General features: G+C 43.1%; 1 protein-coding gene and 1 long non-coding RNA gene across 5 annotated transcripts in view; one reads left to right on the top strand and one right to left on the bottom strand.

Annotated features, from left to right (window-relative positions):
- Positions 1-1,355, bottom strand: part of PLCE1 (phospholipase C epsilon 1) — a 137,556-nt gene extending 136,201 nt beyond the window's left edge. For all 4 annotated transcript variants that reach the window (XM_034430402.3, XM_060683014.2, XM_060683013.2 and 1 more), the window contains exon 1: positions 856-1,355. The gene's annotated coding sequence lies outside the window, so the exon portion shown is untranslated. The remainder of the gene's footprint in view (positions 1-855) is intronic.
- The window catches only part of LOC117673183 (uncharacterized), a 33,394-nt gene continuing 16,810 nt past the window's right edge, over positions 654-17,237 (top strand). The window contains exon 1 of the long non-coding RNA XR_004593457.2: positions 654-982. This is a non-coding gene — a long non-coding RNA (uncharacterized LOC117673183). The remainder of the gene's footprint in view (positions 983-17,237) is intronic.

Raw genomic sequence — 17,237 nt, 5'->3', positions numbered from 1 at the left:
CCGGTAGCGGAGATTTTGAGGAGTTCGGAGAACCGGTAGCGGAATAATAATAATAATAATAATAATAATAATAATAATAATAATAATAATAATAATAATAATAATAATAATAATAATAATTTTATATATGTTGAGTACTTTGGCGAACCGGCAAATACCACCTCTGGCTGGCCCCAGAGTGGGGTGGGAATGGAGATTTTGCAGTATCCTTCCCCTGCCATGCCCACCAAGCCACACCCACTAAGCCACGCCCACAGAACCGCTAGTAAAATAATTTGGATTTCACCACTGCTACTCCCCCTTTCTAAAATCTCAATTTCAACCCCAAACTCTCCTGCTGTAGAAAGAACAGGAATTCCTGGAAAAACCTCCTTTTCCTTCCCTTTCCCCCCTCCCCCCCCGCTTTCCATTCCAGCACTCCATCTGCAAACGTAACGGCGATCCTGGAAAAGTTGCATCTTGCAAGATCGGAGTTGGTTCTCGCGCGCCCTGCCCCCAGCAACAGCCCGCCGATCAAATGCAAAAGACGCGTGGACGCGTTTTAATTTTTTAAGAGTAGTAACTCCTCCACCCCACGCTTGTAGGGATCCAGGAAGGATAAATTTGGGGGCGGGGGTGGAATCTGACGAGAGGAAGAGAAAAAAAGAAAGAAAGCCCCCCACGCTTTTCTTGGGGCAGCCCGCCTGAAGCTTTTAAGAGGTCGGTCTCAGTGGGATCGATGGGTTCCCCCCCCCCGCCTCCACCAGCGATCAAAACGCCCCGCAATCTTTGCCAAGAAAGAAAGCTGCTCCCCGAGCGTTGCATCCCACCCTCGCGAGTGGAAGTGGGCCAGCGCAGGAAGATCCGTAGACTGACCTGTCGCCTGCGGAACGAGAGCCGGCCGCCTCCTCCCTTGGCTCGGCGGCGGCTGCAGAAGAGAAGCGGCGACTGGTGTACGGAGCCGCGCGGCCGGCCGCTGCCTCACTCCATTGGAATGTCTGAGGTAACTCAACTCGGGCGTCCTTGCGCGCTCAGCGACCGAGCGGGGCTTGCAGCGCTGCGCAGTTTTGGTGGGGCTTCCTTCGCCTTCTCTTTCCCTTCCCTTCCGAGCCTTGCCAGCAACTTTTACACAAGGTGCCTCTTTTACCCCCTGTTTTCTCTGGGGATTGGGGAAAAAAAAAAAAAGCAAGCAAGCTATCGCAGAAGAAAACAATGGCTCGATTCAGGGACCGGGTTGAAAAGTGGAGCACGCACAAGCGCGCCACTATTGTGCGCGCCCTTGCCAACCGGGAGAAGAAAGGCTTGTGTGAGCTACAAGAACTCAGGGGGCAGAGCGAGGGGATATTGTCAAGTTTCCGTCTGTTTCATGGAAAACTAGGGAGTTGGCGGAACGGAGCATCTTTGCATTTAAAAGACCGCCCCCCTCCCGTTAAATAAGAGGAGGGAGGGAGAGCGAGAGCGCGCAACATCTTGTATAGCGGTTTTGGAACTTGGATTTCAGAAATGTTAAGGCTGGCTGCAGGCAAAAAAAAGGCATTTTATTTTGATAAATATTGAATTCGGAATATTTTACAGAGAGATGCAAACAGTGCTTTGTCCTGATTATGCACTAAATATGCACCAAAGACAAATTCCTTGTGTGTCCAAGCACACTTGGCCAATAAAGAAGTCTGTCTGTGTCTGTCTGTCTGTCTGTCTGTCGTCTGTCTGTCTGTCTGTCTGTCTATCTATCTATCTATCTATCTATCTATCCATCCATCCATCCATCCATCCATCCATCCATCCATCCATCCATCTATCTATCTATCTATCTATCTATCTATCTATAATAGCCTCCTTCGCTGCCCATGGACTGTACATTTAATTTATGATACTCCCCTCCAACATTAAAAAAAAACAAAACCATGAAGGAGATCTGAATTTGTAAAGTTCTACTTCATTGTTACAGGTAAACAGTATTTCTACAATGTAGATGATTAACAAATATTAACAGTTTAATTGAGAAGTGAAACTGCGTCAGTCTACAGTTGAGCAAATGATAATTATTGTCTGTTTTATGAAAGCAATTTCATTTTTGTACCTTAGGATTGGAGGAACATTGTCCATGGGGTAGCGATGGGTCGGACACAACTTCATGACTAACAACAACAACAACAGCCACTTTAGGATTAGATGAACAGGCAGGTTACTAATCAATGAGATATAAGAACCTTTACAAATAAAATGTAAATTTTAAAAAATGAGCAGAACTGGGCCTTTCACAGTGAAGCGCTTTCAAATATTAATTAAAGAATGTGAGACCGCATTGAATTCTCCCACTTGAATTAATTTCAGTAGGAGCTACTAGCTAGCAAGATATTTAAATATGTTAGGCTGAAGCAAGTTGTTCATACTGACTAATTAAAATATTATAATGCCCCTTCCTAGTTATTTTCATTACTCAATTAATGGTCTTACATCATCTAACTTGATGCTGATTTAATGTTTTACTGCACAACCCCACACATTTTTGGAATAAAACTGGTGTGGTAAGTATAAAAGATTGTAGTCTTTATTTCTGACTAAAGGCTTAGGGCCAGGATATTTACGAGACCGCCTTCTGCCACCAATAGCCTCCCACCGGCCAGTACGCTCGCACAGAGTGGGCCTCCTCAGGGTGCCGTCCGCCAGACAATGTCGGCTGGCGACCCCCAGGGAGAGGGCCTTCTCTGTGGCGGCGCCCACCCTCTGGAACAACCTCCCCCCAGAGATACGTACAATAACAGACCTCCGGATTTTTCGTCGGGCCCTGAAAACCTATTTATTTCAACTAGCTGGGTTGGCTTGAGTTAAATTTTAAATTGATTTTAAATTGGGTTGTTTTAATTTACGGCCAAAATATTTAATTATCTTAAACTGTTTTTAAATTTTGTTTTTTACTCTGGCTGTTCACCGCCCTGAGTCCTATTGGAGAAGGGCGGTATAGAAATGGAAACAAACAAATAAATAAATTTCTAATTGTATGCTTTGATTGGTTCATCATTCTGATTTCCTAAAAGTTTGCATACCACTGTGCTATTTCTAGTGGACTCCTGCTTTCCATTTCTGCACAAGGATCAGTTTGACAGCTGTCACCAATGGGGTAGCCAGGATGTGACAGAATGTTTGCTGGCCTCCTTTAAGCTCTTTAGCTACATCCATTTTGGATCTTGTGATACCAAACTCCTAGTGACCTATCTAATTTCACATTGTGGTTTGGCATTCTTTAGCAGCAACTTCCAATTACTCTAATTAGCTTGGTATCTTGTGGAGTTTTAGGAAAACCTGTGATAATAACTCATTTCATTTCCAGAAATGAAAATTGGGAAACTTGCTGTATGCTGAAGGCTTCTTGTAACAGTGTTTTTCACTCTCAGCAATGTTAAGATGTGTAGACTTCAACTCCCAGAATTCCCTAGCCATCATTTTGGGAATTGAAGTTCACACATCTCAAAGTTGATGAGGTTGAGAAACAGAGATAACTCTAGCAAATTGATGGTATGTATGAACCAATGTAACAAACTGTTTCTGATTGCTTTTCTTAATAGAACATCAAGAAACTGCTGTTCCCTTTTCTAGAATCATAAAGGGATACATTGACTAGATGGCATGAACTGTCAATGTTTTTAAAGCAAAAAGAAGGTGGAAGGAAAGAAAGAAAAAAAATGAGAAAAAGGATGACGTTGCTTTAAGAATCACTAACGTTAATCAATTAATTAAATAGAGCCAGTTTGGTCTAGGCGCAGGGGTGGGCAAATGTGGCTCTTTTACAACCTGTGGACTTCAACTCCCAGAATTCCTGAGACAGCCAAGCTGTCTCAGGAATTCTGGGAGTTGAAGTCCACAGGTTGTAAAAGAGCCACATTTGCCCACCCCTGGTCTAGGGCAATGATGGCTAACCTTTTCCAGACAGAGTGCCCAAAGTGTGCTAGGGTGTCTGCAAATGCGCACATGTGTGCCTGCGAATGTGCACACCCAAACCCCCAAAATGCAATGCGCGCACGGTCCCCACACATCCGCCTTGCCCCCCATGCATGCATGCATATCCCCAGCATTTGCCCCACCCCCGGCAGAGACCCGTCAACCAGCTGGCTGGTGGGAGGTGCATGCACATGCACAGCAAAGTTGAACTGGGGCGATAGCTCGTGTGCCCACAGAGAGGGCGCTGCATGACACCTGTGGCATAGGTTCGCCATCACGGGTCTAGGGTTTAAAGTCCCAGGCTAGAAATTGGGACACCTTGGTTGACTCGATCTTCCATCCTTCCAAGGTGGGCAAAATGAGGATCCAGATTGTTGGGGGCAATATGCTGACTCTGTAAATCACTTAGAGAGGGCTGTAAAGCACTGTGAAGTGGTATATAAGTCTAAATGCTATTGCTATTACTACGTTGGGCCAATCACTTTCACGCAGCCCAATTCATTTCCCAGCATTGTTGTTGTTTTTGTCATCAAAAATAGGAGTAAGGTATATTGGATATGTTCCCCACCTCGAGTTATTTGTAACAATAATACAGGCAGGATACAAATAAATTAGTCAAACATTTAAATTCAACCACTATGTTTTTAGGCTCATTCATTGGGTGTTTTGATCACTCGGTATCTGAAGCATGTCATTTCCTAAATAGTTCTCATAGCCTGTGCTACCTTGTTGTGTATGCTAGCCCAAACACGAACAGTTGTGTGCCATGTGTAGTATCTGTTGCCAGGGACAATGTAATAAATATGATATTGTGCATCAAAAAATATGGCATATCTCTTGTTAGTGATTTACATTTACAACTGTTGGAGTTGGGTGGCCTTGTGAGTCCAATAAATAAATGCTTCATTCTTAAAATAATACTACAGTCAAAATTAATTACATATCTGTATTCCATTATATGCCAAAGGGGCACAGAATGCTGTTACCATCTCACAAAAGTGGTACCTATTTATCTACTTGCATTTACATGTTTTTGAACAGCTGGGTTGGCAGGAGCTGGGACAAGAACAGTGCTTGAGTCTGGAATTGCCAATCTTCTGGTCAACAAGCCCAGCTGCTTAACCATTAGGCCACCATATCCCCTATTCGATATTATATTATATATGTATTTATAGACTAAATATGTAAATTAAAAGTTTCTAATTGGTCTAATAAAAGGCATGTTCACATTTGTTTTATACAAATATGTATTAAAATCAACAAACGGGACTAATATTTAGTTGAAAATTCTAAAGAATTTAAGCAGTTATTTTCATTTTTTGCAGATTTTTTTTTCAGAATTTCAAACATTGTTTAAAATTAAAGACTTGATGAACATTAAGCATTTACCCACTCCTTGAAATTTCAGCATGGTGATATGTCTGTGGCAACATGAATACGTTTTTTGATCATGTGAATTCAGACACATTTTATAGCAACTTGATAACAACATGATAACGCGTGGAAATGGAAGAGATACATGTGCATGCATAGCCGAACAGTTATTAAATTAGTCACTTCCCCATTGACTTTGCTTGTCAGAAGGTTGCAAAAGGGAATCACATAACCCTGGGAGACTGCAACAGTCATAAGTATGAACCAATTGCCAAGCATCTGAATTTTGATCAAATGATCATGGGGATGCTGCAAAGGTTGTAACTGTGAAAAACTATCATAAGTCACTTTTTTCAGTGCTGTTCTAACTTTGAATGGTCACTAAATGAATGGTTGTAAGTTGAGGATTACCTGTAGCAGGTTGCTGTCTCTAAATTGGACTAAGGTCACATTTCTACGTTCCAAGCAGAACACTATCCTACTGTTTAGCTGAGCTTTACCAAGCAAAGAATTATTTACTTTTAAAAATTGCACCACTGCAATTTTTTTAAAGAAATAGTATCACCTATTTTATCTGGTGGTAAACACTGCTACAAATTCATCATGACAACACCCATTGCTATAAAATGAATCATTTGAAGGCCGTGCAACTGGCAGCCTCAAGCCATACTGTATAGCAGTTTCCGAAAGTTTTAATTGCATTCCTTGGATCCCTTCTAAAAATTGCAACCAATTGAAATTTCATAAGAAACCTATTCAATGGATTTATTTTTAACCAGGTTCATTGTAAATATGATATAATTTTGGTTCCAGTTCTCTTTTTTGAGTACTTCCCTATACTATGTCATTAAAAGCCAAAAATACATTTAAAAGGAATCAATAAATGGCAGCACAAAGCTAGAATTGTAGGTATATTCTTTATTTCTAACAATTACTACCAACCTGCCTTCCACTGAGGACCTGTATACTGCACGAGTCAAAAAGAGGGCTGCGAAAATATTTACAGACTCCTCGCATCCTGGACATAAACTGTTTCAACTCCTACCCTCAAAATGATGCTATAGAGCACTGCACACCAGAACAACTAGACACAAGAACAGTTTTTTTCCGAATGCCATCACTCTGCTAAACAAATAATTCCCTCAACACTGTCAAACTAGTTACTGAGTCTGCATTACTATTAATCTTCTCATCGTTCCTATCATCCATCTCCTCCCACTTATGACTGTATGACTGTAACCTTGTTGCTGGTATACTTAAGATTTATATTGACTGTTTCCCTGTGAGTATCATTAAGTGTTGTACCTTATGATTCTTGACGAATGTATCTTTTCTTTATGTACACCAAGAGCATATGCACCAAGACAAATTCCTTGTGTGTCCAATCACATTTGGCCAATAAAGAATTCTATTCTATTCTATTGCCATTTAATGATAATTGGGGTATTAAAGATTTAGGTATGGAACTGAATAGGGGGAACTGAACTTTGATAATGTATCTTACCTGAAGCTGAAAAAAAATTCTATTAAATAATAAAACTGCTATAACATGTAAATATCCTTGAATTCAACATAAGCTTACCAGATATCTCACTGACATTCCCAGTAAGAAAAACTAGATAAACTCATACTCCTGGCTGATGTATGGTTTTTGACAAAACTACAGTATAGAGCTCTGGAACGTATTCTGCAGAATATATATATTACTCAGGCAAGAAAATGTACATATAACTATTAAAATGATGTTCTGAAGAGGGAAATGTAAGTTGGAAAAGTTCAGTAGATTTCTCCCCCAAATGAATGCAAGAACATCTGATTATATCATTGCATAGATGAGTAAGAATTGAATGCATCGCATTAAAACAACTGAAATGATGTGGTTTCCAAGTTTGTAACTACAGGGTTATTACGAATTAGCAATAAAAATTCAGGCTGCCAAGGAAATATATAACTGCCAATGCAATTTCCCAGATAAAGCCAAAGAAAACCCGCTTTCACCAGCTTTTATTATTACACATTAAATCTGCATGTGTTCTGGTAAGTGTGTACTTGATACTGTAGTAGAGCTCCTACTAGAGCAACATTAAGAGGGCAAGATTAAAAACTGGGGAGTGAAAGCTGAGTGTGAATACTAAACTTGATGGTATGAATACATTTATTTATTTTATTTTATTTATTTATTTATTCGCATTTCTATACCGCCCTTCTCCTTTCGGACTCAGGGCGGTGAACAGCCAGATAAAAAACATCTATACAAACATCACAATTAAAATAAAATTAAGATAATTTATAAATTTGGCTCATAATTTAAAACTTGTCAATTAAAATAAATATTAAAATTTTAAAAATTTTAAAACTAACCCTAAAATCAGGACAGACCAGCTAGTTGAAAAAAATGAGTTTTTAGGGCCCGACGAAAAATCCGGAGGTCGGAGATCACTCGTATCTCTGGGGGTAGATTGTTCCATAGGGTAGGTGCCACCACAGAGAAGGCTCTCCTCCTGGGGGTCGTCAGCCGGCATTGTCTGGCCGACGGCACCCTGAGGAGACCCTCTCTGTGGGAGCGAACCGGCCGGTGGGAGGCTATTGGTGGCAGAAGGCGGTCCCGTAAGTACCCTGGCCCTAAGCCATGGAGCGCTTTAAAGGTAATCACCAACACCTTGAAGCGCACCCGGAAGTCCACCGGAAGCCAATGCAGCTCGCGCAGGAGAGGAGTCACATGGGAGCGCCCCGTCGCTCCCATAATCCCCCGCGCAGCCGCATTCTGCACCAGTTGGAGCCTCCGGGTGCACCCCAAGGGGAGCCCCATGTAGAGAGCGTTACAATAGTCCAGACGAGAAGTGACGAGTGCTTGAGTGACCGTGCGTAGGGAGTCCCGGTCCAGAAAGGGACGCAACTGGCGTATCAGGCGAACCTGACAAAAAGCCCTCCTGGCCACGGCTGTCATATGCCCTTCTAAGGACAGCCGCGCATCCAGGAGGACACCCAAGTTGCGGGCCCTCTCTGTGGGGGCCAATGATTCGCCCCCAATAACCAGCGATGGCGTCAGCTGGCTATACCGGGACGCCGGCAGCCACAGCCACTCGGTCTTGGAAGGGTTGAGTCGAAGCCTGTTTCTCCCCATCCAGACCCGCACGGCCTCCAGGCACCGGGACATCACTTCCAAGGCATCGTTGGGATGGTCTGGGGTGGAAATGTACAGCTGAGTGTCATCAGCGTACTGATGGAACTCCACCCCAAAACCACGGATGATCTCACCCAGCGGCTTCACATAAATGTTGAACAGGAGGGGCGAGAGGACCGACCCTTGCGGCACCCCACAAACAAGGCGCCTTGGGGTCGACCGCTGCCCCCCTGTCAACACAGATTGCGACCGGTCGGAGAGATAGGAGGAGAACCACCGCAAAACAGTGCCCCCCACTCCCAGTCCCTCCAGCCGGCGCAACATGATACCATGGTCGATGGTATCAAAAGCCGCTGAGAGGTCTAATAGGACCAGGATAGAGGAATAACCCCTATCCCGGGCCCTCCAGAGATCATCCACCAACGCGACCAATGCCGTTTCCGTGCTGTACCCAGGTCTGAAGCCGGACTGGAGCGGATCCAGATAGACAGCTTCATCCAGGTACTGGGGAAGCTGTCACGCCACCACACTCTCAACAACCTTCGCAATAAAGCGAAGGTTGGAGACTGGACGATAGTTAGCCAAAATAGCCGGATCCAGGGATGGCTTCTTGAGGAGAGGCCTCACCACCGCCTCTTTCAAAGCGGCCGGCAGGACACCCTCGCTCAAAGAAGCGTTAATAATCCCCTGGAGCCAGCCTCGTGTAACCTCCCGGGAAGCCAGCACCAACCAGGAGGGACACGGGTCCAATAAACATGTGGTTGCGTTCAGCCGTCCCAAGATCCTGTCCATGTCCTCGGGAGCCACAGGATCGAACTCCTCCCAGATAACATTCTCAAGGCCTGCCTCAGTCATCTCGTCTGAACTAACCCAGTCGGCGGCCAAGTCTTCCCGAATCTGAGTTATTTTATCATCCAGATACTGTACAAAATCCTCAGCTCGGCCCTGCAAGGGGTCCTCCCGCGCTCCCAGATGGAGGAGGGAGCGGGTCACCCTAAACAGGGTGGCTGGGCGGTTATCTGATGACGCGATAAGAGCGGCAAAATAGCTAGATTTCGCCGCTTTTATCGCCACTAGGTAGGTCTTAATATGAGATCTTACCAGTGTCAAGTCAGACTCGGAACGACTGGCCCTCCAACTGCTCTCTAGGCGTCTTTTCCGGCGCTTCATCTCCCTCAGCTCCTCGGAAAACCAAGGAGCTAGGTGAGTTCGGTGCCGGGTCAGAGGCCGCAAAGGCACGACCCGGTCCAAAGCCCCGGCAGCCGCCCTATCCCAGGCGGCCACCAGGTCATCAGCTGAGTCATGAGCTAGAGTCTCAGGAAATGGCCCAAGCTCCATCTGGAACCTATCAGGGTCCATCAGGCGCCTGGGGCGGAACCACCTGGTCGGTTCCGCCTCCCTGCGACGGGGTACGGCGGTCAGAAAGTCAAGTCGAAGGAGCGAGTGGTCAGACCATGACAAGGGTTCGATATCTACATCCCCTATATCGAGGCCACTCAACCACTGACCAGAGATAAAAACTAGGTCCAGAGTGTGTCCCCCCATATGAGTAGGGCCGTGAATTACTTGGGTCAGGTCCATGGCCGTCATGGAAGCCATGAACTCCCGAGCTACCTCAGATGTTTCACCGATGGATGGCAGGTTGAAATCCCCCATGACCACAAGTCTGGGGGTATCAGCCGCCACCTCGGCTATAACATTGAGGAGCTCGGGCAGGGTCGTTGCCACGTGGCAGGGAGCCAGGTACGTGATCAACAGACCCATCTGCACCCCGCGACCCCACTTCACAAAAAGGGACTCACATCCGGCTATCTGAGGTACAGTGGTCTCCCTCGGATCAAGACCTTCTTTTAGAATGACCGCCACCCCCCCGCCCCTGCCCTGAGCTCTCGGCTGATGAAATGCCCGGAAGCCTGATGGGCACATCTCCACGAGGGGAACTCCCCCCTCATGGCCCAACCAGGTCTCCGTGATACCTGCCAGGTCCGCTCCCCCCTCCTGAATAAGATCACAAATGAGGGGGGCTTTATTTACCACATTGAGTACATGAGCTTAAACAGATTGTCAAGAACAAGTTGTTAGGAAATAATACTTATTTTAATAATACAGTAAAGTATAACATTCAGAGATCTTTCCACTAAGAATCATTTGAACATTTATTATTTATAATCCAAGACCAGATTATGAAATAAGTATAATTTAAAACAAAATAAAATAAAATCTCATTCATTGAGTAAATCATCAAGTTCAATGGATGGATCTCTGAACATAGGGAAGTTTTACGGCTTGGAGTACAGGATTTAGATTTTGTATAAATGATTTCATGGCACTTATTTTTTTTAAAAAAAAAAACTTAAACCCCATTGGTCTGAATGATTGGTCTACCTACCTACCTACCTATCTATCCATCCTCCCTCCCTCCATCTTTCCCATTCTCTCTTAAAACATTTATATGGCCACCCATCTGGAATCAAACTTTGAATGCCTCAAAACCAGGGGTGAAATCCAGTAGGTTCTGACAGGTTCTGGAGAACTGGTAGCGGAAATTTGGGTAGTTCGGAGAACCAGCAAATATCACCTCTGGCTGGCCCCAGAGTGGGGTGGGAATGGAGATTTTGCAATATCCTTCCCCCAGGAGTGGGGAGGAAATGGGGATTTTGCCATATCCTTCCCCTGGAGTGGGATGGGAATGGAGATTTTGCAGTATCCTTCCCCTGCCACGGCCACCAAGCCACACCTCGGCCACCAAGCCACACCCACAGAACCAGTAGTAAAACAATTTGGATTTCACCACTGCTCAAAACCCAGTATCTATCTACAGTACAATAAAATAAATACATTAAAACACAAAAGATCTGGCACCAGAGTCAGGCTTTTCTATGAAGCCCACAAGTTCACCCTATCTAAATTTCTCTATTAAGGGTTGAATTAGTGTGGAGTGCAATTCCTTGTAAAATCTTTTTCTGAGCAAGATATGTTCTAAGGTACAGGGGCAACTTCTGTACAAAAATGGTACCTGATTATACCTCCTACCTCTGAGTGCAGAGGAAACAAGAGTCGTGTTTGTGTGTGTGTCTGTGTGTCTTCTTGCACTAGGTAAATATATTAAGGCAATTGGTAGATTTCACAGCAGTGGTGGGTTTCAAAATATTTTACTGCCAGTTCTGTGGGTACTGCTTGGTGGGTGTGGCATGGCTTGATGGGTGTGGCTTGGTGGGTGTTGCAGAGGAAGAATACTGTAAAATCTCCATTCCCACCCTACTCCAGGGGAAGGTTACTGCAAAATCCCCATTTCCTCCTGATCAGCTGAGACTTGGGAGGCAGAGAATATATGGGGGTGGGGCCAGTCAGAACTTTTACTACCAGTTCTCTGAACTACTCAAAATTTCCGCTACCGGTTCTCCCGAACTGGTCAGAACCTGCTGAAACCCACCTCTGTTTCACAGATATTACTGGGTATTTCTGGTGGCATTCTCATTACTATGAGGATGCCACCAGAAACCTGGAGTCTGACAATATAACAACATGCTGATTATGGAAATCTATTACAGGATTTCACCCTAATATGTAGCTCATTCCATCTTGCATTTCAAAATCTATATAAAAAGTAGAAGTATCATTCAAATGTGTGTGTACGTGTGCTCACACGCATGTTCAGATTTCCCACCCCACCCCCCAGTAAGTGCCATATTTAATTTACATTCAGAGGCATTATTGCCTTTCTCAAATTCAGGCCAACTGAGTAGTTGATTTGAAGTAAGAATACGTGCTGCTTTCTATAAAGTTTACCAAGAATCACTATTCAAGAAAAGGAAAAACAATGTAGCTCTGCTGAATTTGGCTAATGTAACGCTATTACTACTGCTGCTACTACTAATAATATAACAATAATGCATCACATATGTTATATACAGTATCTGTTAGGAATTACATTTTTTCAAACTTTTTTTTTATCCCTTTAGTCCAGCTTTACCCCAATCAGCCAACCAGAACTTAAATGTTGAATAATCCCCTATTGCTTGCTCTGTTTTCAGTTTGTTTTGAAACTGTGGGTTAAGGATGTATTATCCCTTTAAGGAGGGAGTGCCTGTTACCTCTTCTTAACAAGCCTCATTTATGCTATGTATATCGAGTGTATCCTTTTCTGTGAATACCTGCTGTTGTTTTACAGGTATCAGTACTGTGCATGGTTGGCTGTCTTCCTGTGAACAAAATAACTTGCTTGCTCCATAAAATGACTTGATTGTGGACTTTAAACCCCTGGTAGAGCCATGGGGCAATGCTAGGTTAGCAAATGCTACCATAACAATTTTTATGAAAGAACTGCTGCTTTAAATAGTTGTTGCAGGTGTGACCATGTTTTCCAGCTTTGTCACAATCAGCTTCAGCCCCATTCATGCAATGTTTGAATCAGGCCTTTTTCTTTTGATCTGTTGGAAGAAAAATTCAGGTCCAGTTCCAAGCCGGGAATAAAACAGATGTTGATTGGAAAGAAAGATTCTTTTTATTGGTGAACAGAACTAACATACAGCACGCAGTTCTGGGACAGCTGACAAAATGGAGTTGAGAGTGGGGTGGGCTTTATACCTTCTTTGGGCTTTGTATTTGAGATTCCTGTTCTTATGCAAGAACATGTCCTTTAATATTCTAATGGGTGTTGTCAGATTGTGATGAGGACATGGCTGGCTCTATAGGCAAAAGGGGAAATGCAAATCCTAGATCAGTGATAGCTAACCTTTTTGCCGTCGCGTGCCAAAAGTGGGGGGAGTGTGGGGGGATCACGCGCGCGCGTGCCCACACCCATAATTCAATGCGTTCCGCCCCCATGTGCATGCCCACGTGACCCTACAGAGCTCCCCCCACTTTTGGCATGCAATGACACGGTGGGCCCATTAGGCCCATTTTTCATTCTCCCTAGGCTCCAGAGGCTTTCTTGGAGCCTAGGGAGGGCAAAAATGGCCTTCCCCCCCCACACACACACAACCCGGAGGCCCTCTGGAGGCCGGAAATAGTCTGTTTGCTGATTTCCGGTTGGACCTAGAAAGCCTGGGGAGCCTGGGGAGAGCAAAAAACAGGCTTTCCCTCCCCCGGAGGCCCTCCAGAGGCTGGAAACAGCCTGTTGCCTGATTTCCAGTGGGCCCAGAAGGACTAAAAATCAGCTGGGTGGCATGCGCATGCGCGCCGGAGCTGAGCTAGGGCAACGTGCCCACAGATATGGCTCCGCGTGCCACCTGTGGCACGCATGCCATAGATTCGCCATCACGGTCATAGATGTTTGTCTGGGCTAATCTTGTCAACCTTGGCTTGCCTAATTGTATTGCTTTTCTGGTATATCCCTCTGACCCAGTCTTTCTGAATGAATTACCAAATCTGCATTTCTAAAAGCTGTCATTCTCATTTTCTGCTTGGGGCAGGAAGACTGGGGATGGTTTCTGCCTCCCTTAAGATTTTTTTCCCATTTCTCCTTCAGGTGAAATATTCTGTCTTGCCTTTTTAATATTCCCCAATACATTTCATTCTCTAGGAGGGTGTGGGTACTGACTTTCTACAGATCCTAATGTATTCCATTTTGCATTTACTGTATAGTCTTGTAGCCTATTATTATTATTTATAATAATAATTATTATTATAACAACAACAATTATTATTATTATTATAACAACTGTTGTAACAACTATTATTATAACAACAACAATAATAATAATGGTAATAATAATAATAATAACAACCACCACCACCATTTGGGATAATAGATTCACTTATTGACTGTGATTTGTTTAACAACTACTGTAAAAGTGGTTGAAAAATCAGATCCAGGGTGCCTTGATATAACCAAAATTCTGGTCTCCAGTGTTGTACATTGAAGACTACCTGCATATAAGACATTCACATATTACCTGTGGATGTAACAGTATTTCCATCCTTGGTTTTTCATTAAGAAAACTTTACCATCAGGAATATCTGGCAACAAACAATGGTTCAATTTAATCCAAAGTCCAAAACGGTTTAAAAGATTTACTATAGTACCAAAACACAGAGAAATGATTAGCATTTTCCATCAGTTTATAGCAACCAGATTAGGAGAAGCTCAAAAACAAAAATGACTCATCAGGAATTAAGGAGTGCAGCCTAGGTCAGGACGCCTCTGCCTCTTCCAAGGGAAGACCAGAGTGTGTTGTAATGGATAAAAAGTGACATTCCCAAAAGAGGTTTTATTTCAGAAGGCCAGGGGATTTATGAAGACAATTCATAAATGTCTTCATAAATCTTGTCTTCATCAGGTTCATAAATCTTGTCTTCATCAGGAATAGGCCAAATTTTCTAGAGCATTTTATACATGTTTAATTGCAGTATAATTGAAATTTGTTTCTTTTTAATTCCCCAAATGTATTTGTTTGCAACATGAAGAGATTCATCACCATATACTTAAGAGAGGAGTGCTAAGCGCTGAGGTGTCAGGCAAACATTATTAATTTAACTATAAAACATATGCAAACATTTAAAAACACGTCAACACATTAATAAGCAGCTCCAGAATGATGTAACAGTGACAGTAAATAAAAGTCATTATGTCATTATGTCACATGAGCACTTAAAATCAAAATGACCAGGCCTCAGAGAAGCCTGGCACCAAGAAGTAACGATTCTTTAGGGAGTTCTCACAACCACAAATGCCTCTCAAAATGATAGGAGCAAAGAATCTCTTCAGAGTTGTGTGGAATAAGTTACAGGTAGTCCTCAATTTACAACAGTTCATTTAGTGACAGTTCAAAGTTACAATGGCACTGAAAAAAAGTGACTTATCATTTTTCACAGTTACAACCTTTGCAGCATCCCCATGATCATGTGATCAAAATTCAGATGCTTGGCAACTGGTTCATCCTTATGACTGTTGCAGTCTCCCAGGGTCATGTGATCCCCTTTTGCAACCTTCTGACAAGCAAAGTCAATGGGGAAGCCAGATTCACTTAACAACCGCGTGACTAATTTAATAACTGCAGTGATTCAGTTAACAAATATGACAAGAAAAGTTGTAAAATGGGGCAAAACTCAACAAATTTCTCACTTAACAACATAGGTTTTGGGCTCAATTGTGGTCATAGGTTGAGGACTACCTGTTGTAACCAAATCTGTTACAGTCTCAGAAACTATGAAAATATATGAGAAAAAGAATCTTAATCTTCTGATGCAGTGCAATAATGTGTTCAATGTGTTGAAAGAAACAAAATTCACATATTCCATTTTTACAATATGAAACCCGTTCTAAGTGATCAGGACAAGTGTAAGAATCATAAAATATAACTGGGCGCAGCTGAAAGGGATTTTATTTTTGTAGGGAAGGTTTTGAAGCTACATGAACTGCGATCTCTTTCCCACAGTTGTTAATCAAAAATCTACAAACACACCTACACCCACACAGTAGTTTCTGTGCTTTATTTAATTTACTACAAAGGTAGGATAGATAACCCAGCACTCTGTCAGACAGCACTTTCAGAACAAAGATGGAAAATGGAAAACGAAGACCTATCAAGGAGATGTAGAGAGCTGAAGCTTCTGTTTGGAATAAAGTAGAAAGAATATATATATAAAATCAAACCAGAGATATCAGGAACCAGAATCAGAGAAGCCTTGTAAATGATATAGATTCTGGGTGCAAGACTGTTTGACGGGGATCCAGTTAATGAGAATCTGCAACCAATTTAGCCACTAAATGCAAACTACTTACCAGACTGTTTACCACCCCTTCTCGCTTTTGAGACAAAGATGAAGCTCTAGAAAAGACCAGGGCTCACTCTTCTTTTTAACTCTACCCTTGGTGGATGCATTATATCGTTGGGTGCTTATTGGTTAAGTGGGGGAAAGATGAAGAATGGTACAGTAAGGATGACTTAAACCTATATCAGTCATAGGTTGGGGATGAATAACAGAATAATAAGGGACCTTGGAGGTCTTCTAATTCAACCCCTTGCTCAACCATTTCAGACAAGTGGCTGTCCAATCTCTTTCAAAGTAAAGAATAGAATAGAGCTGGACAGGATCCAGCCCCCTGATCAAGCAGGAGAACCTATACTATTTCAGATAAGTAGCTGTCTAGTCTCTTCTTAAAAACCTCCAGTGATGGAGCGCCCATAATTTCTGAATGCAAGCTATTCCGTTTGTTGATTGTCTTCACTGTTAGGAAGTTTCTCCTTAACTCCAGGTTGCTTCTCCCTTTGGTTAGTTTCCAACCATTATTTCTTGTCCTGCCCTCTGGTGCTTTGTTAAGTAGCACCAGCTGCCTGCAAATTCAAGTCTCACCAGGCTCAAGGTTGACTCAGCCTTCCATCCTTTCGAGGTAAGTAAAATGAGGACCCGGATTTTGTGGGCAATAAGCTGACTTTGTATAAAAAGAACACCGCTTGGGGGCGGCCGAAAGCCCTACTAAGCAGGTATATACAAAAGTATGAAGGCTATTGCTTAACACATTGTAAGCCCCCCTGAGTCTCTGGAGAAGGGCGGCATATAAATCGAACAAATAAATAAATAAATAAATTGACACACACCTCTCTTCTTTGTGGCAGCCCCCTCAAATACTGGAATACTGCTATCATGTTGCCCCTAATTCTTCTTTTCTTTAGACTAGCCAAACTAAAATCCTGCAGCCGTTCTTCATATGTTTTAATCTCCAGGCCTTTGATCATCTTAGTTTCTCTTCTCTGAACTTTTTCCAAGGTCTCAACATCTTTTTTGCAACATCTGGTTGCAGTATTCCAGGTGTGGTCTTATTAGGGTTTTATAAAGCGGTATTAATACTTCGCATGATCTTGATTCTATGCCTCTC

The sequence above is a fragment of the Pantherophis guttatus genome, chromosome 6 (genome assembly GCF_059756535.1).
Source record: "Pantherophis guttatus breed Tessera chromosome 6, ASM5975653v1, whole genome shotgun sequence".
NCBI lineage: Eukaryota > Metazoa > Chordata > Lepidosauria > Squamata > Colubridae > Pantherophis > Pantherophis guttatus.
The sequence above is the reverse complement of the archived record's forward strand: the minus strand, read 5'-3'. Positions and strand labels throughout refer to the sequence as shown.